General features: G+C 42.2%; 1 pseudogene; it reads right to left on the bottom strand.

The window, feature by feature from the left end:
- Window positions 1-1,573: 1,573 nt before the first annotated feature.
- On the bottom strand, window positions 1,574-24,250 carry LOC118626773 (annotated as a pseudogene).
- Window positions 24,251-25,416: the final 1,166 nt, after the last annotated feature.

Raw genomic sequence — 25,416 nt, 5'->3', positions numbered from 1 at the left:
TGGCGGCTGTCTGCCGCCCTAGGGAAGGGCTCACCAAAGGAACAAAGGCCTCTGACAGCACATCTGTCTAGGAGAAAGCTGCCTCTCTAGCCCTCGCTCCAATGCCAGATAATTCAGTTCTTCCCCCTATGTCTCTGGTGCCTTTCAAGTTTCCTCCCCTACACCAGAGCCTGGAGGGAGTGAGTCCAAATAAGTCTGTGTGTGGGCCCTTTAAGAGGAGCTGCATCGGGGCTCCTGCAGCCTCAGCCTCCCTCAGCCTCAGTTCCTGCTGATTTTACAGCCAGAAGTGATGGAGATTCTCTTCCTGGCACTGGAGCCCTGAGCTGGGCACCTGGTGTGGGATGGGGACCCCTCAGTCCTCAGGAGGACCTTCCCAACTGAGATATCCTTCTAATTTTTATCTGCCACATGTGGGAGTGGGACGAGCCTATCCGCCTACCAGTCACGATGTGGCTGCTTCTTTAATTCCATAGTTGTAGGACTTCCATTCAGTATGATTTCAGGTGGTTTTGAATGATAGTTGTTCTGTAGTTTAGCTGTAACTTTGATGTGGTTGTGGGAGGACGCAATATCACGTTTACCTATGCTGCCATCTTGACCAGAAGCCCCTGGTTTTGTTTTTAAGTGCTTGATACATCTGCAAGAAAAAAACATCATAAACCACAACTACAACCATCTGAATTACACAGTAAATACTAAGAAATACAGATATGTAAACAAAATAAAATTCCTGGATATACAGTGATACCTCGGTTCTCGAACATAATTCGTTCCAGGAGGACGGTCGAGAACCGAATTGTTCGAGAACCGAAGCAATGAAACCAATAGGAAAGCGTGACTCCACAAAGCTTGACTCTCTCTCTGCACTCACACTGATGACGCGAGCAAGGCGCGCTGGGCCCAATGAACGCCATTCGGCTCAACTCGGAAGTTCGAGTTCCAAATATTTGTTCGGATTCCGAGACAAAAGTTTCTCGAATCCTGATTTGGTCGAAAACCGAGGCGTTCGAGAACCGAGGTATCACTGTACCAGATAAATTAAAAGTGAGTATCAATTTTATACAGAAGCTTACTTACCAACGATTTCATAAACACCTTGGTAACAATAGTAGTAATAGCTACCATTTGTTGACTGTATATTTATATCAGGCACTTTATACTCATATCTCATTTAATCCTTACAACAGCCTCATTACATAGGAATTATCACTCCTTTTCCATTGACAGAGAAATAAAAGCTTCAGGAAATAGAAGTAATGTGACTTTCCCAAGGTCATATAGAGCAAAGGAGGTGGGGTAGAAATACAAATTCAAAGTTCATTCCAAAAGGGCAACTAATTTTGCTCCCCAGATTTTGCCAACCTCACAAACATTTCTCCTTCTGAGCAACTTCATTTACTTCTGAGTATAACCATTTTACCCAGTTATAGTTCATCCTTCTGGTAAACATGGACTTCTTTATTTTTACCCAGAAATGCTCTTTCAGCACCAGCTTCCTTCATCTGCCTGTCATTTCCTGGTTCCTCAGCAAAATCCTCTTCATTTCCCTCTTCATCAGTTCCCCAGATGTCATCTACTCTTTCCTTTCCTCCTCCTTTTCTCTTTTCTCAGCTTCTTCTTCTTCCTATTTTCTTTTTTCCATTTCTTCAAAAAAATGCTTCTCTACATCCTGTTTAGAATGTAGAATTTCAAAATAATTTACAGATGGTATAAACAAAGTTAACCCACTTTAGAAATTTCTGGCATCTTTCCACACTCTTAAAGATTTCTGGGATGATGTTTATTTACATACAAAATTTCAGTATGTGTGGGGTGGAGAGAAGTGTGTGTGTGTGTGTGTGTGTGTATGTGTGTGTGTGTGTGTGTGTGTATGTAAATTTGTTCCTAAATAACATTGGCTCAGATTCAACAAGCATTTACTGAATGCCTCCAGCATTGCTAAACTGTGTGCGAGTCAAGCTACACACATTATTTCTATTCCTCACAGCAATGTATGAGGTAAGTGTTACTAGGCTCACTTTCTAGAAGAGGAATCTAAGGTCCAGACTGATTAAATAATTTGCCCAAACTATATAGCTAGTGGGTGGCATAACTAGAATTAGAAACGAGGTTTTCTGGCTCTTGAGTTTGGCCCTGTTTCTGCTATATCACAGTAACATGATTTTTAAGGAACTCTTTGAATTTGCTTTTGAACTGTGATCAGTAAAACCTTGCATTAAGTCAGAAATGGGACTCTGAGTTCTCTAATGTGTTTATCCAGGCCCTAGTATCTGATCCCTAGAACCATCTTCATAGATTTTTCTATTCAGAGGGGCCTTAAAGAAAGGACACACAGTACAAATTCCTTTGGGGCTTTAATCCTCACCTAGAGCATCTGGGTCAAGAGACCTTTTACCAGTCTTGGTGGACAAAGCTAGATTGAAAACCTACATGCTCAGTAGGCTGGGGCCTGCTAGAATCCTGCTGGGAGCAAATGCTTGACATCTTGTTGTGTTTCCCACATTATTGGGCAGAGGGGGGCACCTCTCTTTCATTCAGGCCTACATTTTCTTCTGCCTGTAAAGCACTGATCCCCATTAATGTCTCTGTTTCTTCACTTCCCTCTCATTACTCTACTCATGGATCTGTTTCCACCCTCCATTGTTTACCGAACTGCTCTTGCCAAAGGTAACTGATTTCACCAATTCTTCAACTCTACTTGGACCTACACACTACACTGAACCTATCTCCTTTTTTTAATCTCCAAACTTTCAGAGAAAATTTATTTAGAAGGTCACAGAGGTAGAAGAAATAGGCTCAGAAAAGAAGTTACAGAGGCAAAAGAATGGTCCTTGGAGCTTAGGAGAGAGAAGGGTAAAGGTAATGCACCTAGGAGGTAGGGGATGAAGGGGGAAGGCACAGGCATACTCCACAAAAGGAGAGCACCAAACCTATCTCCTTTTCATTAGACCGCAACCCACTCGTGTCCCTACTTTTCTCCTTTCTTTATTTTTGTGTGATCAATTGCTTGCAAGCATTCTCAATTCCCTTGTCCTTCCCTCCCTTAATCGAGCAAACCCTCAACATTGCTTAAGTCCAGCTCTCCATCCCTGCATCTGAGCAGAGAAAGTGGCTAGAGAAAACAATACAACCAAGCAGATTGGTTTCATTTTAAATTCATTATGACTAAACTGAAGCGAGACCTTCTGCAGTTGATCCTCTCCTTAGATAACTATTTCTCACCTTTTTCTCCTCAAACTTCCAACACATCTTTCACAATCTCATACTAAATTGTTGGCCTTACTTCCTATTTCACAATCACTAGACATTTTCCACTTACTCTGTGGCAGCCATGGAGGTATGCCACTTGGACTTTTCTTGAAAGAGAACTTGTAAGTCAGCTATGTGGAACGCAGTGAGCTGCAGCACCTGGAGATGCGCTGCAGCATCTGAATCCAGGACATGCTGTTCCAAAGCAGCCCCCAGCCAGTGACTGAGTATGGAAGTCTGGCCATTTCCAAAATGGTTCTGCTCTGTAGTCAGTCTTCCCACTGGAGCCCTGTTGAGTTAGTGAGATTTCTCAGAGCTGTATTGCACTTGGCAGCAATTCTACCCAATCCTCCATCTTTGACAAGTGTCAGACTTTTCTGCCTGTTCTCGTACCTTCTACCCTTCATATTTCCCAGGCACTATCCCCATTTCTTTCTTTTGTAAATCCTCACCTGAGGACATTTTTACATTAATCTTCAGATAGAGCTGGAGGAAGAGAGGGAGGAAGGGAGAGAGAGAAACATGGATGTGTGAGAGAGAGACACCAATTGGTTGCCACCTGCACAGCCCCAACCAGGACCAGGGACAAACCACAACCAAGGTATGTGCCCTTGGCTGGAATCAAACCTGGGACTCTTTGGTCCATGGGCGACACTCTTACTGCTGAGCCATACAGTACTGGCCAGGGCAGTCTCCTACATTTCTAACTCCATCTTGGTGTCTACTTCCTAGAGAATCAAACTGACACATTTCTACCACCTCATCTACCCAGCTACTTGTATCTATTCTCATATAGTCATTCTTAATTTTTTCAAATTGATTTTAGAGAGGAAGGGAAAGAGAGAGAGAGAGACATTGATGTGAGAGCACTACATTGATCGTTTTCCTCCTGTATGTGCCCCTGACCCGGGGATCGAACCTGTAACCTAGGTATGTGCCCTGATCTGGAATTGAATTCATGACCTTCCAGTTCATGGGATGCTACTCCAACCAAATGAGCCACACTGGCCAGGGCTATAGTCATCCTTTACTCCTGTGATTACCAATGAAATGTCTATACTCCTATGGAAAGCTAACCTATCTTCTCCAGCAGTAGATCTTATCCACTGTCCTATTCTCAAGAACATTGCTCCAGAAATTCTCCTCTTTCTCTCTTACATTGTTTCTGTCTTTATTAGAGCATTCCTATTAGCATACAAATAGGCAGGAAGATTTATATGTAAAACAAAAACTTGACCAACATTTCCCTTTACCTACTACCTCCTTCTCTCTACCTTTTTTTTACAGCGAAACTTCTCAAAACACTAGTCTATAGTTCCTGTCTCTGGTTCTTCTTTCATTCTTTCTTGAGCCCGTTTTTGCCTATACTTCTCCACTGAAATTGCCCTAGTCAGAGTCACCAATGAACTCCATGTTACTAAACTCAGTGGTTCATTCTTGGTCCTCATCTTTCTTGACCACTTGACACCAACGATCATTCCTTTTCCCCTTAAAATACTTCCTTCAATTGACCTACAGGATACTATTCTGTCTTGGGTCTCTTCCTTCCTTGCTGACTATTCTTTTTGTCTCTTTTTGCTGGTTTACATTAGATCCCTGATTTATAAATCTTTGGGTGCCCTAAAGCTCATCCTTGACTTTCCTTTCTGTATATACCCACTCCTTAGGGGATTTCATCTAGCTATATGGGGCTTTAAGTATTACCTGTAGGCTGATGACTCCCAAATTTATGTCTCTTTTCCAGACTTATATCCAATTGCCTCCTTGAAATTTGGATTTATATAATCAGATCTGACCTAACATTTAACAATTATGTTATTTATTTCTGCCCTCCCAAATATACTTCTCCCCTTTTCTTCCTTACCTTAGTAACTCCATTCATCTACTCATTTAAGTAAAACAACAACAACAACAAAAACTTTGGAGCCATTCTTGTTTACTCTCACTCATATTCCATATCTAACCCTCATTTCCATATTTCATATCTAATCACTCTTGTGAGTTTTGCCTTCAAAATGGATCTAGAACCTGAGCATTTCTCTTTACCTCCACCACTACCACCTATTTCTGACTTGTAACACTATAGTCTTTTTCTATTCCTATAATCTTTTGCAACATAGCAGCCAGAGTAATACCTTAAATTGTGAGCCAGTGCATATCTCTCCTTTACTAAAAATGGCCCCAATGACATTTTACTCAGGGATATGGTGCCAACTACTCTCATTCTCTCTCACTCAGTTCTAGTCCCACTGGCCTTATGGTTTCTTGAACAAGCAAGTTATGCTCCTACTTCAGGGACTTTGCATTTGCTGTTCTCACTACCTAGAAGGCTTTTCTTCAGGTATCTGCATGGCTTGCTCCTTACTTCCTCCAAGTCTCTTAAATGTTACTTAGTGAAGTCTGCCCTGACTACCTCTATATAAAAGAGCAGAATCGCCCTGGCCGGTTTGGCTCAGCGGTTAGAGTGTCGGCCTGCGGTCCGGAGAGACCCGGGTTCGGTTCCCGCTAAGGGCACGTACTTCGGTTGCAGTTTGTCCCCAGCCCTGGTTGGTCGTGCGGGTGGCAGCCACTCGATGTGTTCCTTTCACGTCGATGTTTCTCTCTCTCTCTCCCTTCCTCTCTCTCCCTCCCACTCTATCTGTACAAAGAATGGAAAAATATCCTCGGGTGAGGATAAAAAAAATAAAAATAAAAAAAATAAAAGAGCAGAATCCCTGTTATTAGAGTCCACTCTTGCTTTATTATTCTCCATCATCTATTTCACACTTTCGTTAACATATATTTACTTCTTTCTGTGTTTCTTCATAGTCTCCAACGAAGGTAGAATGCCTCTGTTTTATTTCATTGATATATCCCTAGCAACTATAACAGTGCTATGAACAGGCACTCAACAAACATTTGTCAAGTGAATGTATGGTTTAATAATAACAGGTATCACATGTTGAGCACTTACTATATGCCAGGAACTTATAAGATAGGTGCTATTATCATTCCAAATTTAAAAATGAGAAAACCAAGACCAGAGTGGTTAAATAATTTTCCAGTCATACAGCTAGTAAGTGATAGAGCCAGGATTTTAACACAAGCAATCTAGCTCTAAAACTCACTCTCTTAACCAATATGCAATATTGCCTCAACAAAACAATGTCAGATGATAACCCAAAAGTAAAAGCAAAATATAACCAGACTAAAAAGCATAAAAAGTCTAATAAATTTTTTCATGGTGACTACTTCAATGCTTCTTTGGAAGTATTAAGTTTCAAAGTTCTCTCAAAACATTTTTTTTTTGTTGCCTGTGATTTCCTGGCACTCCAAGCATGAGCTTAGTCTGCCTATTGGGTAATCCCACACTGGTTATAAACCTGCTTGAATGGACCTTCTTGCAGAACCAGGAAGCCTAGATGGAGGGTGTCACCATCATGAAGCCACTGTTCCAAATATCACTCCACCCATAAAATAGTTCTAGGAGAGAGGGAAGCTGGTAAACAACACAAACACCTTCCTTCTTTCTCCAAGTCATCTATCAGAAATGGGTTCAGTGGCTCCCTTCTAAATCACCGCACTGTGAGCAGGGAGAGTGACACAGAAAGAGAGTGAGTCCTGACCCAAGTTAAAGGCTGTATGTGACTTTGGGCAGTTTATATATACTCTCTGTATCTCAGTTCCTACCTAGGAAAAACGGGAATAATACCTGTCTTGCTGCATTGTTTTAATGGCTAAGTGGTATAACTTTTGGAAAGTGCTCACAGAGTTAAGTACAAGTTGTAGATGTGCAATGAATGTGAGGTCCTTCCCCCACCTTACAGGGCCATGTGACCAGCAAATAAGACAATGACTGTGAGGCTGATTTTTTCAATGTAAAGTATAGTGTACAAATGAGGAGTTAGACACCTGGAATTCAGGATTGGGGGCGTATCTTACCTTTCTTATTCCCCAGGTCTTATTTCCAACCTCTTCAGCAAACTGTTCATCACTTGTACGAAGGAAATTGTCAAAGATGCTTCCTGATTTCACCTGTAAAATAAAAACAATGGGATTATTAGAACTAGGTAATAGGGTTTTTAAAAAATCACTGGAATCCTTGCTAAATGCATATTCCCAGGCAATGGGAGCTTTTACTCAATACTCAAGGTGAAGTGAGGAAATACAAAGGTGATTAATAATACAGAGGGTTCAGGATGCTGTACCACCTTGGTTGATCTGCTCTAGAAAGAAGTTAATTTAGTCCTGGCCGGTTTGGCTCAGCGGTTAGAGCGTCAGCCTGCGGTCCAGAGAGACCTGGGTTCAGTTCCCACTAAGGGCACATACCTCGGTTGCAGTTTGTCCCCGGCCCTGGTTGGGTCGTGCAGGAGGCAGCCACTCGATGTGAAAGGGACATGATGTGTCCCTTTCACGTCAATGTTTATCTCTCTCTCTCTTCCTCTCTCTCCCTCCCACTCTATCTGAACAACAAAAAAAAGAAGTTAATTTACTGTTTCCTGAAGTTCTGCTCTCCCCAAGTTTCTGACCACGTTTTAGAGGGCTGGGGAAATTTTTTCATCACTCTGCTAGGCTCCAAATTGCTACCCAGTGGCTCTTGTTTCAGCGCAGATTAACAGTACCTACTTCTGATGCCATTATAAATGCCCTTTGAAAGATTCTCTCCTAATATAATCAGAAAAACTAAAAGAACACAGGGAAAAGAAAAGGAGTGCTAGCAGAATTTAGATTCTCTACTATATTTCTCTATTTTCTTTAAATAACATGTTTAGTATTTATAATTAAAGGAAAAATGAATTCATATATATGGTATATAATAATTTCAGTGTTTGCTGATTTAATAATAAAGAAACAAAATAGAAAGAGCACAAGTTATGGATTCATACCGACCAGCTCAACCACATACTAGCTCTGTGACTTTAGGCAAGTTACTCAACTCCTCTGAGCCCATTCTCTCATTAAAAAAGTATTGAAAATAATAACCCCCTTGCAGTGTTGTCATGTGAGTTAGAAATAATATATGTAAAGCACAGTGTCTAACAGATACTAGTCAACACGTAGTAATATTTATTATCATACATTTTCAGTATCTGGATATGTTTTAAAAGGAACAAAAAGAGGGTCATTCTGTGTTTGTTTTTGTTTTTTATGTTAGCAGTATGTTATGTAAATCAATAAGTTAATTGTGTGGGAGCATCTGTATGACCAAGAGATAGTTTGCAGCATGAGTTATTTATATGTCCCTCCTCCAGGGTTTGAAAAAGTTTTGTTTTGTTTTTAAATAAGAAAGGCTTCTATTTGGCTTACATCATCCCACCAACCCTGCCTCCAACAGAAAAAATAAATAACAAAATAGCCACTTTGAATAGAGATTATTATTTTGCAGTGAGCCATATAAAAAAATGGTTTCAATACTTCTTTGTGCAACTTTAAGATTTTTTTTTCCTTTTGCGTTATCAACCATCTTGGTTAGAGAACTGCTCTTTTGTTGGCTCTTCCATTTTCCCTACAACCTTGAGAAATGTTTCTAATCTCCCCTGTTCTCTTCATTGTCCCCTTACCTCCATTCCCCTCACATGAAACACATGGCTCTGCCTCCAGCTAAGAATCAGGACCCGAGGGTCAGTCCTGCTTCCTAAAACTTATAGGGGGGTGACTTCTCTGTGCCTCCATGTTTTTTTTTTGTTTTGTTTTTGTTTTTTTTTATCCTCACCCAAGGATATTTTTCCATTTTTTGTACAGATAGAGAGGGAGGGAGAGAGAGGAAGGGAGAGAGAGAGAGAGAAACATCGACGTGAAGGGACACATCGAGTGGCTGCCACCCGCACGACCAACCAGGGCCGGGGACAAACTGCAACCGAAGTACGTGCCCTTAGCGGGAACCGAACCCGGGTCTCTCCGGACCGCATGTGCCTCCATGTTTTCATCTGGAAAATGGAAGAAAATATACCTTCCCTGCTTTCTTTTTTTTTTTTTTCCCCTGGCTGGTTTGGCTCAGCAGTTAGAGTGTTGGCACCAGTGGACCTAAGGGTCACAGGTTCTACTCCTGGTCAAGGGCACATACCTGGTTGCAGGTTCAATCCCTGGCACCGGCCAAGGTCTTCCCTACTTACTTACATAGTTCTCAGAAGAAAAGAACACATGAGAAAGAGCTCTGTTAGACTGTAACGCCTGAAATGTTCATTCACTTAGAATTATCTGGTATCCTGTGCTATCTCACTTGAATCATAAAATAGAAAGAGTATAGGTTTGGACACTTATTACCTATGGGATCTTGATAAGTCAAGTCACCTTTTTGAGCCTTTGGCTTCTTTGTCAGTAAAATGGAGATGGTAAGTCCCACCTTTCCAGCCTCACAGGGCTGCAACACACACTTTATGACTTAAGGCATGTCAACAAGCTGTGCATTATGGCTAGGCTATACTCATTGCATTTTGTGTCACAAATCCTTCAAAAGTCATAAGTACCAAAGGTAAAAGAAAGAATTTTCTGTTTGCTGCCATCTTTTCCCAGTCTCTGTCTTAATGAAAGGATGCAAACACTTCTGTCTAAGCAAAACAAAAAGCAAAGATGTCAGAACAGAGGGCAGGAAGGGTCAGGGACTAGGTAAGAAAGTGAACCAGCTTGCTTAATAGGCTAGGACAGACCATGTGGGCAACTGGGCTTAAAGAGCATCTGAAGCTGAAAACCCAAGTTGGGGCAGGGCAGCTAAGAAAATTCCAGCCCATTTCCACACAGAGAGTCACTACGTTTTCTAACAAGGCGCAGGGACCCTGTGGTAAACTGGATTTGCCAGATTGGCTGACTGGGTAGAGTGGAGTAGTAGGACCTGTGTGTGCCAGACCCAGTTAGAACTAAGAAGAAAAGTATGCTTGCAAGAGTGATGTCACCATTGTGCAGAACTATATCACCAGGAAAAAAAAAAATGCTAAAGAGATAATGCTGGAGTTTTAGAAATGTAGTCTTTCAGGCTTCATCCCAGACCTGTTGAACCAGAATTTACATTTTAATAAAATCCCTGAGTGATTGGTATGCACTCTGAGAAGCATTCCTTCTGAATGATGTAAATATTCAGTAGAAAGGTATGCCTGCTTGGAAAAGTTAATAGAACTCAGGGCAATTAGTGCCAAATCATTTAAAAATTCTGTAGATGAGCCCAGCCAGTGTGGCTTAGTGGTTGAGCATTGACCCATGCACCAAGAAGTCACCCGTTCCATTCCCGGTCAGGGCACATGCCCAGGTTGTGGGCCAAATCCCCAGTGGGGGGCATGCAGGAGGCAGCCAATCAATGTTCTCTCTCATTGATGTTTCTGTCTCTCTCTCCATCTCCCTCTCCCTTCTTCTCTCTCTAAAATTAATAAAAAGAAAAAAAATTTAATTCTGTAGGTGAACAAAGGAACAGTTTAAAATGTGTACTTTAATGTTTGCAGTGAAAAAAACCAACAGCAATGCATCTTGAGAAAAAATTAAGATTAGGCATATTAATATGACCATATATTTTTATAAGATGTAGGAAGTTCCTATTATTTATTAAGAAGGGGTAACCAAAAAGAAAATAGATAACAATGAAAACTTGTGCAAACTGTATCCACATTCTTCAGATAAAAAAGGAAAGAAGGAAAGACATAATGTGTCTCCTTTCTTTTCTTCCTTCTTTCCTTTCTTCCTTCCTTCCATCTTTCCTTCCTTCTCTGCTGAACCCTACTGTGCACATGGTAATTTATGTACACCATCTCCTTATATTCATATGCTAGTCTCACTGAGCCAGGAAACTAAGAAAGTAAAAATAAAGTGAAAAATGAATAAACTAAGAAAGCTTCAAATAGGGGATGTCTGTCCAAGAGACCCTTGACGGCCCTGAACCGTAGAAAGCACTGGTCAAAGACAGAAATATCCCTGGCCATTGGGACCTTCCAGGATACACCCAAGGACAAGTGGCTGCAGTTTACAGGGGCTCTGTTATAGAATGGGTGTAGTCAATAACGCAAGACCTGCAGAGGCAGACAGACCTTTGTTTGAATCCTTTCTCTACCTTGCACAAGCTGTGTGCTCTTAGGAGTGTCACTTAACATTTCTGAGTCTCAATTCTCTCAAATGTAAAATGGGGTGATAATAAAGAATAATAATACTTACCTTGCAGAATTGTAAGAATTAAAGGATGTAATATAGGTAAAGCACTAATCCCAGGCCAGTGTTTAACAAAAGTGAGTTCCCTTCCTCTCCAAGGGAATTCCAAAACTAGGTAGATTGCAGTTTCTAAGAGACCTCCTGGGCTGACCTTCATTCTGGGGCCTGTGTTTGAGGTGCTCTATTTTCTCCTGAGTTCGGGAATAATTCTCTCCACCTTCAATACTTGGTCTTAGGAAAGAGAGAGCAACTCTAGAAGGCCCAGGTGTCTGAGCCCTCCCCTTTCTCTTCCAATCAGAGCTAGGAAAGATAACTGGTAAAGAGAGGGAGGCTAAGTCAGGATTTGTTATCATGGCTGGGACAATCACCCCTAACATCTGTCTGTGGATGCTAATATTTCAAAGTTTTATGACATCTCGGATTCCCTTCTACTCCCAGAACCATCCCTAAGAATCATGTAGGACCAGCAGAGCAATGTGAAGTATTGGAACCCTGAAACTGGCCTCAGAAAGGCCTGCATTCAGATCCCAGCTTTCCTGCTTACCAGATATGTCTTCAGGCAAATGACTGATTTTTTCTGAAATTCAGTTTTCAAACTAGAAATAGGAGATTTCATAGTGAGAATTAAGTGGCATTTGCAAAGTCTCAAATATAGTACTTGGTACATAATAGGGACACAGTAAATTTTAGCTATTATAATTATCAGGGCAAATACAATTAGCCCCATCTTAAAGGTGAGCAGTTTGCGGCTTAGAAGGATCATGGCTCATTCAAGACTTGTGATTTCCAGCTTGGAGCTCTTTCCACTTTGTGAAAACTTGAGAGGGACTACTGATCAGGGGCTCTGAGCCCAGAGAGCTTTACCTGCCAAAGGTCCTGGCTGAGAGCACTGCTCTTATAATAGTGACAGATGGTAGGGTCGGGCTTATGTTTAGGATTGTCTATTTCTAGGTTAATTCACTCCCCCTGGTAATTGGGCTTGTCAATGATTTGAGGTTTCCATTGTCCTTAAGCAAAGAAACAAGAGCAAACATGACATTAGTATTTTTTCATTCTTCAATTTATAAGGACAATTGTATGTTAGGCATAAGGATTCAGAGCAGGATTCCCTGAACTTCTTTGCCTTTCTTCAAGCTAATGCACAAGACTTTTCCAAGTTCCCCTGTCTTTCCAGAGAGAGCCAAACAAGGTGGCAGAGACCCATTCTGAGCCTAGTCCCATTTCTCTGCTTAAGAAAATGTAGCTTCACAAGGATTTGGCACTTGGGACCATTCTCTTCCTGTTGTGTAGCACAGGAAACTGAAGCCAAATAAAATCATGCTTGCTTCAGTCAGTTTTATCTCTGGACCATTCGATACCTCTAGTTCCCTCTTGCTTCTGACATGAGGTCAAGAGTTAGACCTTAAAAAGAAGTTCCCTCATACCCCAACACCTTTGGCTTATTCAAGTGCTATGCTTTCCCTTTCTGGACCATTTCTGATTCCTGACCCCAGACCATTTCCTGTTTTGACCATGTTCCTTTGGCTGCTTTCCACCACCATGAATAAATGCCTAGGGCTGCCTGGACCTCTGCCTCCCAGCATTGACCTTTGCCAGGCAACCCTCTCCCAAGTAGGCACAGCCCTGGGGGACTAAGGAAGGTGGTACAGACCACAGGATCTCAGAGTTTCTGTTTTATAAGTCAGAATTTACATATTTTCTGTTTCATTTCTCACACCTATTGGACAGAGAGACCTCCTCATTTATTACTTCAGGTTTGGTTTCAAGGGCCCTTTCCACTCTCCACCCATCACCTCATTCCAGGCCTCTGGTTTTCTAGAGTCTGGATCTGAGATGTACTCAAAGTCCTCCCAGTCCTAAAACAAAGTGTTTCTCCTTGAGGATGGATGGGTAGGTTGGGATACAACTGGGATCCAGAATATAGTCAGGCTGGACCTGTTCCCTACTCGTGCCACCCTCCAGTCCTTACTCCTATGAAGGCCCAGTTCAGAACTCTGCAAACAAACCCAATACAGGAAAGAAACAGCTTTAAGCAACTCCACCCCCTCCTCGAGCTCATTATCACACTAACCTGGAGTACTTTAAGCTCAAATAAGATGGGAATCTCCCTTGTTTCTGACCCTTCTCCTCCCCCAATTATATGCCCCTATTAGAACAGGTCTTCTAGCCTGGGTCCCTCTTCCAGAGGCCTCTCTTGGTGACCTACCTTATACCCCAGCACACTCCCAGAGCTATTTCAGTCCTCCCTTGTACTCCAGGTCCCTTCTATTTCTCAAGACAGTCACAAACAGCCTACCCCCAACATTTCTTCTGTGAAGCTTCCACAGAGTTTTCCTCTGTTTACCTGGCAGCTCACCTTGGTGCTGATCATTTGCCCAGACTCACTGAAGGCTGCAATGCCCAACCCACCAGATTCACAGTCATTCAGCAGCATTACAACTTGGAGAGTTCACTGGTAGCTGGGCTATCTCAGCTGCTTTGTGATTCCTGAGACATAATAGTCAGCATCCAATCCTGGAGGCTATTGTCTTGACAGAGCCCTGCCTATCTAACTAGGTTCCATCCTCTCCAGATTCACTCAGCAGGGAGCATAGAGAACTACAGTATCTCCCCTCTCCCCCAGGACTTCAGCCAACCCTGACTACAGCAGGGGCACAGTCCTCACCAGGAGGTTAGTCTTGCTGCCCTGAGCCTGCTTGTTAGGCCTGGAAGAAACCTAGCCCTTAGTTTTCTCATGGTGTTAAAGGCCCAGCCACCTGGTCATCTGCTTTAATTCCCTGACCACACTTTCTCCCCCTGGGATTGGAGCTCTTTGCTAAATCCTCAACACATGACTGGGCCACTGGCTGCCTCTTTGCAGGTCCCTCCGTATGACTGGATTCCAGCTTTTGGGTCCCATGCTGCCCCTTGCTGAGCCCTGAGCATCTCTTCTGCTTGAGGCTGAATCTGCTCTGACCTGTGGAGTAGTAACGTAGTAGGTAAGGCCTTTCATGACCTGGTTCCAACAGACCATTCCAACCTCCTCTCCCACCACTCCCCACCTTGAACTTTATGCTCCCAAATTACTAAACTGCTGCTTTCAGTTCTTCACACAACCATGTTACTTCCCACCTAACTGTTGAACCTTGTTCTTGCTCTTCTCTGGGTGTGGAATATCTTCCTTCCAATCCAATTTTCCACTTCCCTCCAGTGAATTCATGGTTTGAAATTAAGTGCGTCATTCACATTTAAATGCTGTATATTAAGGACGTACTACATACCAGGCACCATACTATGTATATAAATAGCTCATTTAATCTTCACAACAACCTTTGCACACAGGTGTTATAATAATCCCTGAAACTGACTTTCACGGCAGTTTTGTTCCTTTCCCAAGGTCTAACTGTTAAGTTGTGGTCTCATAGTTAGTAAATAGTGGAGTTCAGATTTCAACCTGTGTCTATCTTATCTCAAAGTCTATGTTTCCAGTCCCAAGGTTAACCCAATCACTCAAGCACTGCCTCCTCTTTCCCAGACCATTGCCTGTATCCTAACTCAGGCTGGGTTAGGAAACTTTTTGGGAGCTCCCACGGAATTTGGCTTCCCTGACTTCCAGCACTAATTACGCAGTATGACCTTCATCTGTGCACTTGTCTGCATTCCCTACTGAATCCCAGGAGGAGTCTGAATCACTGGATTGTCCTATTCAGAGCTATACCCAGCACAGCTTTCCAGTGAATAATAATGAATCAATGAATATACTTTACACACATCCTCTGTCAATACTTTTGGAGTAAAAAAGAGATCCAGATTCCAATCTTGGTTCTAATCAATGTGTGCTTGGGCAAATCACTTCATTTTTTAAGTGTCAGTTTCCTTATCCATAAAATAGGGATCATAGCACACTGCTCACCAGACGGTTCAATAGATCTTTAACAAATGTGAATTGCTTCCTCTCTTCTCTCATGTCTTTTTGGGTACCAGTATTTAGCTGGACACCTCCTTGAGGGATTGATGCCCCCAGTCTCTGCTCTATTTTTCCCAACCTCCTTTTCCCATCCTCACACCTGAATCTCCACCTGCTTCCCAGCCAAACACCCTCTGACTTCAGGTTTCTTATCTTCAGTATCCTCTACTTGCCGATGTTCATCCCATTTCTTTGGTTTCTGGGCATAGGAATCTTTTATCTTCCTGGGAGGCAAGAAGTTTCAATTGTCCTCCAGATTCCCAGCAGCTACTTGCTTGTTGTCAATTTTGACCTCGTAAGTAGCACTGGGATGAATGATTAGAATGTATAGGTGAATGTCTTTATTGATCTAGAAAGGGAATAGAGAATATTTTGGTTCCATGTTGGACATCTTTAGATCTCAAGCATTAAATGCACCACCTAAAACAGACTCTTTCGGTTCCTGAATGCCACCACCCACATATTCACAAACACACTTCACCATACCCCTCATCCCAATAAAGACTGTGAGTCTCATTCTCCTAAGTACACACTCCTCTGGTTTTCCCTGGCTCCCATCCTTCTCTACATCACAGCTCTGGTCATTCTCTGATCTTGTCTTTTTTTATGTCTGTCCCACTGGACCGTGAGTTTCTCAATGGCAGGGCCCATGTCTGATTCATCTGTTGTGTCTGGAGCTTCTAAGACAAGGCCTAGCCTAGAGGAGGACCTCAGGGAGCCTCTACGGAGAGAGGAGAGAAGAGGAAGCATGTAAAACCCCTGTACAGTCCTATTAGGGAAGGCCTTGAGTCTGAGCACAAGATCTCCAATGACTCAGGCCCATGGGCTTCTCTAGACTTAGTTCCTGCCTCTCCCCTGTACGCCACCTGTACCAAACTTTTTGCAATGTCACTCTTTCTTAAGTTTTCTAGACTTTTCTCACTTGATTACCTCTTCCAGGAATTCAATCCTCGCTAAAATTATCATACTCCTTTACTAGACCAATTCATGTTCTTTCAAACTTCAGCACAGGAGGAAGCATTTCCTAAGCCTCCAGAATGGATAGGGAGTCTCCTGTGTGCTTCCACAGACCCTGATCATACCAGGTGGTCACTCTCCTTTGCATGACTCTTACTTTCACTGGACTGTGAGTTCAGTGAAGTCAGGGGCCATGTCTGGCTCACTCTATTCCCAGGCTAAGGCCCAACAAAGAGTTGGTATTCCTATTGAGTTGCTAATAAAATCCAGAAATCCAGCTATTATCCTCCAGCCAACCTAGATCTCTCTACCCTGATGTTATTAAGATAAACCCACCCCCACTTTTAAAATTCTTTAAAAAGTTTTTTCAATTATAGTTTATATTCAATAGTATTTTGCATTAGTTTTAGGTATACAGCATAGTGGTTAGACAATCTCATACTTTACAAAGTGTTCTCCCGATGTTTCTGATACCCACCTGGCACCATACATAGTTATTATAATATTATTGACTATATTTCCTATGTTGTATTTTGCATTCCCATGACTATTTTGTAACTACTAATCTGTAGTTCTCAAGTCCTTCACGTTTTCCACACTGTCCCGCAAAGCCCCTTCCCCTCTGGCAACCATCAGTCTGTTCTCTCTCTATAAGTCTGTTTCTGTTTTGTTTGTTTGCTTATATTGTTCTTTCGATTCCACTTATAAGTGAAATCATAAGGTATTTGTCTTTCTCTGACTAACTTATTTCACTTAGCATAATACCCTTTAGGTCCATCCATGCTATCACAAATGGTAAGATTTCATTCTTTCCCACCCCCATTTTTAAGCCCAGCATTTCCCACCTGCCTCATCCTTTCCAAACTCTAGCAGTGGGGTCTAGGCCATGCAAGCACTGTTCTAAGTGAGGACCTTATATGTCTTCCTAGACTTTTGGGTCAACTGCTCCTAGGTGAACTCCTGTAATTTATAGCACTTTTCTAGGTCTATTTTTTAATCTGTAGAATGGAGAAAACAGTATTTAATTTATGGGGGTTTTGTAAGGATTAAATGACATAACATATATTAAAATGTTTTTTCTTCCCTCTAGGGTTCTTCCCTTAGCCCACACACTCACCCTGCACTTGATGGTCTTATTGTTCTCATGGTATTTCCCTTGGTAATGAAGGATCACCTGTACTTTTTTGTTGCCAAGCCACAGATGTCAAGGCCTGGAAATTAAATCCCAATGCATAATTTTACATCAGTTTTAGGCAGTTTTCTTTGTCTAAGGCCAAAACAAACATATCCTGTGTATTAATCAGGGTCCCAGTAGGAAATAGCACACTCAAATTTAAGATTATTTGAGGAGAATTTAATAAAGAACTATTTACAAAGGTGAGGACAGGACATTGAGAAAACAAGGAATAGTGCTGTGCTCTGGGCTAGCAACAGTAGGGCTATTCCTACCCCTAAGCCTTGCAAGGGCAAGAAGTGGTTACCAGAGCCCAGAAGAAAAATAGTCCCTTGGAGAGGGCAGCCAAAAAAGAGGCTATGACTTTCAGTTGAGAGATACAACTCTCTTCCCTCCTGATTTCCTCCCAGGGTTGTTGTTGTTGTTATTATTATTATTATTATTATTATTATTATTATTTATCCTCACCCCAGGACATTTTTCCATTTTTTGTTCAGATAGAGCGGGAGGGAGAGAGAGAGAGAGAAACTTCGACGTGAAAGGGACACATCGAGTGGCTGCCACCTGCACGACCCAACCAGGGCCGGGGACAAACTGCAACCGAGGTACGTGCCCTTAGCAGGAACCGAACCCGGGTCTCTCTGGACCGCAGGCCGATGCTCTAACCGCTGAGCCAAACCGGCCAGGGCCCAGGGTTATTATTGACCAAACTCAACTGAAGCTCCTCCTGTGCCAGAGATTTTGTCTTTTAATTCTCACAAGTAGGTGTTACTATCTCCACTTTTAGCTGGAAAAATTGTGGCTCAGAAAAGTTAAACCTTGTCCAAGGTCAAACAACTAATAAGCCGCATTGCTAAGAGTAAAACTGAAGCTTACTTAGAAACAGCCTGAGGCTCTTTCTGCTTTGTGAAAACTTTAAAGGGAACTGTTGATCAGTGGCTCTGAGCCTAGAGAACTTGACAAAGGTTCAAGAATAGGTTGTATGTCCAACTTAAAAATTTTTAATTGGATTTATTGGGTTACACTGATTAATAAAATTATATAGATTTAAGGTGTACAATTCTATATCATCTTTATAGTGTATTTTATGTTCACCACCCCAAGTCATGTCCTCTTTCCAAGAATAGGTTTTAACCTAATTTTTCAGTTTCACTTCCCATTTGCTCTGTGACTATCCTAAAAACACACACACAGATGTGCCCTAGCCATGCTGGTTTCACTGTTTTTCTGCTTGCCTTTGAATTTCATGCCTCTGAGCCTTTTCACACATTGTTTCCTTTGCCCTCATTACATTTCCGCCATCTCCTTTTCTGCTTATTAAAATCTAACTAATTCTTGCCCTGGCTGGTTTGGCTCAGTGGTTGGAGCGTCGGCCTGTGGTCCAGAGACATCTGGGTTCAGTTCCCGCTGGGGGTGCGCACTTCGGTTGCAGTTTGTCCCTGGCCCTGGTTGGGTCCTGCGGGTGGCAGCCACTCGATGTGTCCCTTTCATGTTGCTGTTTCTCTCTCTCTCTCCCTTCCTCTCTCCCCCTCCCGCTCTGTCTGAACAAAAAATGGAAAAATGTCCTCAGTGAGGATAAAAAAAATCTAACTCATTCTTCAAAGAACGATTACTATCTCCTCCCCAAAGCCCCCAGTTGAACTGAGTCATGCCATCCTTTGTGATCTATAGCAACTCACCAACACCTTTTTCTTTTTCTTTTTTTTTATCCTCACCCGAGGATATTTTTCCATTTTTTGTACAGATAGAGTGGGAGGGAGAGAGAGGGAGGGGGAGAGAGAGAGAAACATCGACGTGAAGGGACACATCGAGTAGCTGCCACCCGCACGACCAACCAGGGCCGGGGACAAACTGCAACCGAAGTACGTGCCCTTAGCGGGATCCGAACCCGGGTCTCTCCAGACCGCTGGCTGACGCTCTAACCGCTGAGCCAAACTGGCCAGGGCATCCAACATCTTTTTCAAAGTATATCTTTCATTCAGACTTTTAAAAGTTATTGACCTGCCTAAAAGAGTGGAGTAAAAAAAGCACAGGCTTTAAAACAGTCTGGATTCAATTCCTGACTTCCCACTTACTCACCTTAAGCAAATCTCTTGCCTCTGTTTCCTCATCTGTAAAATGGAGATGATAATAGTCAAACTTGTTGGATTATTTGAGCATTGAATAAATAATATTCACATGAAAAGAAAAAATCACACTTTAAAAATTATTTCCAATTTTCCAACTACAGCTATCATGTACATATGTATAAACTCCTTATTAGATAGGTGGATTCTGAAAAAAAGAGAGACGAACACTCAGAGTGCTATATTGCTCTCTATATGAAATAGAAAGAAAGAGAATTGGGGGAAAGGAGGTGCAGGCAGAAAAGGGGCGAAGAAGCTGAAGAGAAAGATTTGGGCAAGAGTTTGAGGGAGATATCTGAAGTTCCATGAGGAAAAAAAAAATATTTAGAGAGAATTTTAAGAAAATTTTGCTGTATGACCTGTAATGTAACCCTTTCCTCTTTGTACAAAAATACTCAGTAAAATCCACATTCTTCATCAGTGCTTTGGGAGTTGGATTAGTTGTTGCTGTTTGTTGATTTTTCAATAGCAACCACATTAAAACTGGATTGATATTTGGAGCTCAGTAAGAGCTGGATTGCCCCAAGGAGGCCTAGTGACATATTGAGAATACGGATGCAACACTCTAGAATCAGTGGTTCTCAACCTTCCTAATGCTGCGACCCTTTAATACAGTTCCTCGTGTTGTATGTGGGTATATCTGCATATGGGCAGACCCACCTGGGGACGGATAGAGGAGCGGTGTCTTGGTTCTGAAAACCATTGGAAATATGTGTTTTCCGATGGTCTTAGGCGATCCCTGTGAAAGGGTCGTTTGACCCCCAAATGACCCACAGGTTGAGAACTGCTGTCCTAGATGCTTAATAAAGGTGATCCCTGACCTCCTTTTCTCACTTCAGAGCACAAAAGCTAGTTGTAACAGTTACATTTTAAAGTGTCTAGCAGTTTATGACCCCTTTCTCCTTTTTTGAAAACTGGAGTCTTGTTAATATCATGTGCCTCTCCACCTCTTTGGTCTATTTATGTTAACATTTAAGTTTAGCGTTGCTTTTTATTTGGTCTTTGAAGAGTCCTCCAACATAGAGCAGTGGAGCTATCACATTAGAAATGTCCTGTTCAGGTCAGCCTGAGCCTTTTTGACACCTGCAGTGGCTCTCATTAAGACCTCTGGGTTGCCTTGGCCCATTTGGCCTGAGGTTAGAGTATCAGCCCGAGGACCAAAGAGTTGTGGGCTTGATTCCAGTCAAGGGCACATATGTTGGTTGTGGTTTGTACCTGGCCCTGGTTGGGGTCATGCGGGAGGCAACCAGTTAATATAGCCCTCTCACGTCCATGTTCCTCTCTTTCTCCCTATTTCTCTCTCTCCCTCCCTCCCACTCTATCTGAAGATAAATGGAAAAATATCTTCTGGTGAGGATTAAAAAAAAAAAAAAAAGACATCTGGGCTGACAGGGATGCTATCAGAGGGCTTACCAAACATGATGTAATACATGATGTAAGACTCTGAATGCATATCCTCCTGGTTCAGGGTGTCAGGAAAGAGTCACATACCCACCACCACAATCGATGCCTTGCTCATGTTTTACTGAAAACTGAACCACCAGGGTCTCATTCTGATTGCTAAATGGCTTAAACCTGGTTGAAAGGGCATAAACCTTGGCATCTTCGCTGGTTTGGAGACCTGGTAGTAGACAGCACAGAATCATGAGGCTTATAGACCCGAGGAGCAGCCAGAGAGACCTGGCACTTGGCCTTACCAACTGCTAGAATTTTCATACACACCTACCATGTGCCAGGTGATGTCCTGGATAGTTTACACACATTACCTTTTTCAAGCCTCAGAGCAACCCACACATTGGGTATTATCTCCACTTTACAAATTAGGAGTCTGAGTCATGGGAGGTGAAGTGACCTGCCTGGGGCCACATGGCTAATAAGGAAGTAAAATGGGATTTTAAACCATGTTTATCTGATTCTTTCTTTCTCCTATACTACAGCACTCCTGATTTTCAAGAGGTACTTGAATATGTTTTTGCAGCTTCACAAAGCAAGGCCCTGTTTCTGCTGAGGACCCCTGGTTGGCCAGAATCAAGCTCTGCCATGCTCTACTGCTGTGGTAGAAAGAGGCTCAGCACTGCCTCTTAGGACAAATAATAACCATTGCTAATATTCATTCAACATGTCCTCTTTTCAATATGTATTACTGTTCTAAATCCTCATAATAACCTTGAGAGGTGGGCTCTACTAATATCTGCACTTTGTCATGAAGTCATTGAGGGTATTTCACTTGCCCAGGATCACATGACCAGTCTAATTCCAGAACCCCTGTGCTAAGATTTTTTTTTTAATCCTCACCCAAGGGCATTTTTCCATTTTTTGTTCAGGTAGAGTGGGAGGGAGAGAGAGGAACAAAGAGAGAGAGAAACATCGATGTGAAAGGGACACATCGAGTGGCTGCCACCTGCACGACCAACCAGGGCCAGGGACAAACTGCAACCGAGGCACGCGCGCTTAGTGGGAACTGAACCCCGGTCTCTCAGGACCTCAGGCTGATGATCTAACCGCTGAGCCAAACCGGCCAGGGCTGTGCTAAGATTTTACCTCTTCCTCTAGTCTAGAGAATATCAGAGCTGTAAGAGGTCTCAGGGCTTTCTAATCTAACTACATTACTTTGAAGATAAGGAAACAAAGCTCCAGAGAGGAAGAGTTACTTAGCCAAGATCATACAATCACAAATGACAGACATATGAACCAAGTCTCCTGATTTCCAGGCCAGTGGTCTTTCCATTATTCCCTGCTGCTGTCCAGCTAACTGGTTATGACTCTGTCACTCTAACTCTCTGGGCTTCAGTTTCCTCATCAGCAAAATGTGGATAATTATTCCTACCTCATAGGTTTCCTGTGAAAGTAAATGGGTGAGAGATGTGAGAAGCACTCTGTAAACTGTCAATATAAAATGCAAGGGGTTATCATTTTCATGCTTGCTGAGGGTCCTTCCTTCATGAAGCTCTCTGTACTTCCCTGCATCACACTAGGTTACAACCAGATTTATGTCAGTCTCTTTGAATAAGTTTTAAGCTCCAGGGCATCATTTTATTCCCAGCATCTAAGACAAGGCCAGGCATAGAGGAAATGCTCAATAAATATCTGTTGCATGGCACAGAAGGATCACAAGTCCTGACTCAGATGTCTCTTGAGCATTTATTGCACACCAGACTCTGGCCAAGCATTTTCATGTCTGATATTGTGTTAGGAGCCATCTGTATTTTAAAGAGTATGTTTACTTCCCCACAGACCTCTAGAGTAGCCAGAGAAGACGTCTCTGGAGGAAGAATGGGCACAAGGGAAAGAGCACTGAACTTGTAGTCAGAAGACCAAGTTTTGAATCTCTGCTCTACCAAACTTTGCTATGTAGCCCACTCTTCTGAGCCTCATTTGTTCCCAAGAGAACTTCTAGACAACCAGGGGGAATCTAAAGAACCTAAGTGGGCCCTGGCTGGTTTGGCTCAGCGGTTAGAGCGTCGGCCTGCGGTCCTGAGAGACCCGGGTTCGGTTCCCGCTAAGGGCGCGTACCTCGGTTGCAGTTTGTCCCCGGCCCTGGTCGGTTGTGCGGGTGGCAGCCACTCGATGTGTTCCTTTCACATCGATGTTTCTCTCTCTCTCTCTGTTCCCCTCTCTCCCTCCCACTCTACCTGAACAAAAAATGGAAAAATGTCCTCGGGTGAGGATTAAAAAAAAATAAAATAAATAAAATAAAATAAAATAAAAAATAAAATAAAGAACCTAAGTGGGATGAGATGTGGGGAGCAACAACCAAGAAATCAAACTGAGGGGATGGGTGGCTGTGCAGACTGCCTTCAGAACCACTAAGAAGCAGGCCTCCCATGGGTCACTCAGTCTCCAATTCTCTCTCCCCTGGAAACAATTTTCCAGATTGGTTTTAAATGAGATTTGAAATGCTCGAGCTAGTTCATAATTTTCCCCTTTAATAAACATGAAAATGAGATTCGTAATAGTATCCAGGAGAGAGAAGATGGGAAATCACTCCAAAGGATGATCAATAAATTCTATTAATAGGGCAAAAGCTTTCTCAGACAAAGAACCCTTTCCTGTAGACCTTGCCCTTAGGAATCCTCCTCCTCCGTTAATATCATTTGCCTCTTACAGCAGCCCAGTCCAATAAGCATGGCAGGTGATGATTATTATCTCCATCAAGGCTCAGAGAAGTTAAAAGACTTGCCGCTAGAGCAATATTTAGAGGTTATACAGTGTTTTTATCCTGTTTCAAGTGCAGTGTTATATAAAAAATTCTAGGGTTGGAAAAAGCAGTATAGTCCAGTGATAATACACATAGTCCTAGGTCAGACCTAGAATCAGATCTCAACTCTGCTTCTTTCCAGCTGTGTATCATTGGGCAAGTTCCTCACCTCTCTGAGGCCTCTCTGCATGACTGACAACATAATAGTAACCATTTCATGAAGTTGTTAGAAAGATTCATTGGTATAATGCATCTAAATGGACATTATTATTTTTGTGGAGTTCATTCTTCATTTACTACTTTCTTTTAATTCTAAGAAAGAAAGATGAATTGGTAATTATGGATAAAAACAATTGTGTAAAAGTCAGAATTTTTCTAGTCAATTAGTACATTCTTAAATCCCAGTATTTACCTTTATCTTTTTCTCTTTTTCCATAAAATTTTCCTGCAGTAAGCCAAAGTTCACCATAATCCAGCCTATATTTAGATTCCACCCATCATTTTTTCCATCCATTTATGAGGTTAAGAAGAAAAAAAGCAACATATAGAAATTATTTGTGTTTTCTGAGAGACAAAAATATGCAGCTAAGGCTGTGCAAGACTTACAGGAACAGTAAGGGACTATCAGGCGATAACTTCAATGTTCCTGAAACACTTCTCTCTGTCTGATGCCTGAATCCCATCATTTGTGTATTGCTATGTGGTGTGGATGGACTACCAAATAGTTGAGCCACTAATACATTAATGTTCCAGCCCACCCTCCTCTATGAGATTTAAGTCCTGAGAACCACCATGGGAATGTATACTTGAAACTCAAGAGGCACTCTCATTAAAGTATATGAAAAAAGTGTGGCTAGGGGGACTAAGCCCTTATACATATTTATGTTTAGAAAAATAAAATAATAAAATCAGCTCACCAACTAAAGAGATTAGCAATACTATTTTACATTTCTTGAATTAGTAATGATGATATTGAACAATCAATTTCCATTTATCCTTTTTTATTGCTTAAACTTTTTAGACTCTCCCTTGCAGTTTCAAGGAGATGCTGATAAATTTGTTTTGCTTTGGCAAAGATGGCATGTAGACAAAGAGGCATTCTTTTTGGGACCTGGCACTTCATCCAAACATTCAGTGCCTTTCTGATTTTATGCCTCAGAGTTGCTGACTCTAACTTCCTGAGCCTACCATAGTCCCAGAGTTACAGGGAAAGTTGGCAACTTGAGATGGAAGAGGCCTTGTGGGTAGCCTTTATTTCATCTCCTCCCTGCAGTTGAATGGCTGTTTCTCAAATGCCACTACCCAATATCAAAGGCTACTGCTTTAACTCTATCCATGAAAACTCCACATTAACACACATTTAATTAAAGCACCCTGAGCTTGCTCTGTCATCTCCTGCTACTTAAGTCTAATGACTCAGCTACCTTTCCTCATGAGCCCCAGTGGGTGGGCTTAATTTCTACGGTCTTCCCTGTCTATCCCCAGATCTGTGTTAGATGGACCAGGAAGTCTCAGTGACTACTTCACCACCACTTCTGAGGGTAGGGCCCCAAGAGGTTCTTTCTGGCTAAAGTTGCTGTGGTTTGAATGTACTTTCAATCCCTATACTACATGGCTTTCCATAAGGTCATGCATGTGAAAAGCCCTTTATAAAGAGTGT

This window comes from Molossus molossus, unplaced genomic scaffold (assembly GCF_014108415.1).
Source record: "Molossus molossus isolate mMolMol1 unplaced genomic scaffold, mMolMol1.p scaffold_m16_p_12, whole genome shotgun sequence".
Lineage (NCBI taxonomy): Eukaryota > Metazoa > Chordata > Mammalia > Chiroptera > Molossidae > Molossus > Molossus molossus.
This window is presented reverse-complemented; position numbering and strand designations above follow the sequence as displayed.